This window comes from Portunus trituberculatus, unplaced genomic scaffold (assembly GCF_017591435.1).
Source record: "Portunus trituberculatus isolate SZX2019 unplaced genomic scaffold, ASM1759143v1 PGA_scaffold_425__1_contigs__length_76805, whole genome shotgun sequence".
NCBI lineage: Eukaryota > Metazoa > Arthropoda > Malacostraca > Decapoda > Portunidae > Portunus > Portunus trituberculatus.
In genome coordinates, this window is record NW_025541593.1 from 32,501 (window position 1) to 35,705 (window position 3,205).

Consider the following 3,205-nt stretch of genomic DNA (forward strand, 5'->3'; position numbering starts at 1 on the left):
TCTCAAAAAACTTTGATTTTCATCAACGGAGTTGAGATTTCTCCCGCACTGCTGAGGCTTGGGGTAGTCCCAGCCGTGCGTGAGAGAAAAAATTAAGAACGGGAGTTGAGAGGCCTCCCGCACTCACGAGCCTGTGAGAAAGCCAAAACGTGGATCTCAAAAAACTTTGATTTTCATCAACGGAGTTGAGATTTCTCCCACTGCTGAGGCTTGGGGTAGTCCCAGCCGTGCGTGAGAGAAAAAATTAAGAACGGGAGTTGAGAGGCCTCCCGCACTCACGAGCCTGTGAGAAAGCCAAAACGTGGATCTCAAAAACTTTGATTTTCATCAACGGAGTTGAGATTTGTGAGAAAGCCAAAACGTGGATCTCCAAAAAACTTTCATTCTCATCAACGGAGTTGAGATTTCTCCCGCACTGCTGAGGCTTGGGGTAGTCCCAGCCGTGCGTGAGAGAAAAAAAGAACGGTTGAGAGTTCACGAGAGAAAGCCAAAACGTGGAGTTGAGGGGCCTCCCGCACTCACGAGCCTGTGAGAAAGCCAAAACGTGGATCTCAAAAACTTTGATTTTCATCAACGGAGTTGAGATTTCTCCCGCACTGCTGAGGCTTGGGGTAGTCCCAGCCGTGCGTGAGAGAAAAAATTAAGAACGGGAGTTGAGAGGCCTCCCGCACTCACGAGCCTGTGAGAAAGCCAAAACGTGGATCTCAAAAACTTTGATTTTCATCAACGGAGTTGAGATTTCTCCCGCACTGCTGAGGCTTGGGGTAGTCCCAGCCGTGCGTGAGAGAAAAAATTAAGAACGGGAGTTGAGAGGCCTCCCGCACTCACGAGCCTGTGAGAAAGCCAAAACGTGGATCTCAAAAAACTTTGATTTTCATCAACGGAGTTGAGATTTCTCCCCGCACTGCTGAGGCTTGGGGTAGTCCCAGCCGTGCGTGAGAGAAAAATTAAGAACGGGAGTTGAGAGGCCTCCCGCACTCACGAGCCTGTGAGAAAGCCAAAACGTGGATCTCAAAAACTTTGATTTTCATCAACGGAGTTGAGATTTCTCCCGCACTGCTGAGGCTTGGGGTAGTCCCAGCCGTGCGTGAGAGAAAAAATTAAGAACGGGAGTTGAGAGGCCTCCCGCACTCACGAGCCTGTGAGAAAGCCAAAACGTGGATCTCAAAAACTTTGATTTTCATCAACGGAGTTGAGATTTCTCCCGCACTGCTGAGGCTTGGGGTAGTCCCAGCCGTGCGTGAGAGAAAAAATTAAGAACGGGAGTTGAGAGGCCTCCCGCACTCACGAGCCTGTGAGAAAGCCAAAACGTGGATCTCAAAAAACTTTGATTTTCATCAACGGAGTTGAGATTTCTCCCGCACTGCTGAGGCTTGGGGTAGTCCCAGCCGTGCGTGAGAGAAAAAATTAAGAACGGGAGTTGAGAGGCCTCCCGCACTCACGAGCCTGTGAGAAAGCCAAAACGTGGATCTCAAAAACTTTGATTTTCATCAACGGAGTTGAGATTTCTCCCGCACTGCTGAGGCTTGGGGTAGTCCCAGCCGTGCGTGAGAGAAAAAATTAAGAACGGGAGTTGAGAGGCCTCCCGCACTCACGAGCCTGTGAGAAAGCCAAAACGTGGATCTCAAAAAACTTTGATTTTCATCAACGGAGTTGAGATTTCTCCCGCACTGCTGAGGCTTGGGGTAGTCCCAGCCGTGCGTGAGAGAAAAATTAAGAACGGGAGTTGAGAGGCCTCCCGCACTCACGAGCCTGTGAGAAAGCCAAAACGTGGATCTCAAAAAACTTTGATTTTCATCAACGGAGTTGAGATTTCTCCCGCACTGCTGAGGCTTGGGGTAGTCCCAGCCGTGCGTGAGAGAAAAATTAAGAACGGGAGTTGAGAGGCCTCCCGCACTCACGAGCCTGTGAGAAAGCCAAAACGTGGATCTCAAAAACTTTGATTTTCATCAACGGAGTTGAGATTTCTCCCACTGCTGAGGCTTGGGGTAGTCCCAGCCGTGCGTGAGAGAAAAATTAAGAACGGGAGTTGAGAGGCCTCCCGCACTCACGAGCCTGTGAGAAAGCCAAAACGTGGATCTCAAAAAACTTTGATTTTCATCAACGGAGTTGAGATTTCTCCCGCACTGCTGAGGCTTGGGGTAGTCCCAGCCGTGCGTGAGAGAAAAAATTAAGAACGGGAGTTGAGAGGCCTCCCGCACTCACGAGCCTGTGAGAAAGCCAAAACGTGGATCTCAAAAAACTTTGATTTTCATCAACGGAGTTGTTGAGATTTCTCCCGCACTGCTGAGGCTTGGGGTAGTCCCAGCCGTGCGTGAGAGAAAAAATTAAGAACGGGAGTTGAGAGGCCTCCCGCACTCACGAGCCTGTGAGAAAGCCAAAACGTGGATCTCAAAAAACTTTGATTTTCATCAACGGAGTTGAGATTTCTCCCGCACTGCTGAGGCTTGGGGTAGTCCCAGCCGTGCGTGAGAGAAAAAATTAAGAACGGGAGTTGAGAGGCCTCCCGCACTCACGAGCCTGTGAGAAAGCCAAAACGTGGATCTCAAAAAACTTTGATTTTCATCAACGGAGTTGAGATTTCTCCCGCACTGCTGAGGCTTGGGGTAGTCCCAGCCGTGCGTGAGAGAAAAATTAAGAACGGGAGTTGAGAGGCCTCCCGCACTCACGAGCCTGTGAGAAAGCCAAAACGTGGATCTCAAAAAACTTTGATTTTCATCAACGGAGTTGAGATTTCTCCCGCACTGCTGAGGCTTGGGGTAGTCCCAGCCGTGCGTGAGAGAAAAATTAAGAACGGGAGTTGAGAGGCCTCCCGCACTCACGAGCCTGTGAGAAAGCCAAAACGTGGATCTCAAAAAACTTTGATTTTCATCAACGGAGTTGAGATTTCTCCCGCACTGCTGAGGCTTGGGGTAGTCCCAGCCGTGCGTGAGAGAAAAATTAAGAACGGGAGTTGAGAGGCCTCCCGCACTCACGAGCCTGTGAGAAAGCCAAAACGTGGATCTCAAAAACTTTGATTTTCATCAACGGAGTTGAGATTTCTCCCGCACTGCTGAGGCTTGGGGTAGTCCCAGCCGTGCGTGAGAGAAAAAATTAAGAACGGGAGTTGAGAGGCCTCCCGCACTCACGAGCCTGTGAGAAAGCCAAAACGTGGATCTCAAAAAACTTTGATTTTCATCAACGGAGTTGAGATTTCTCCCGCACT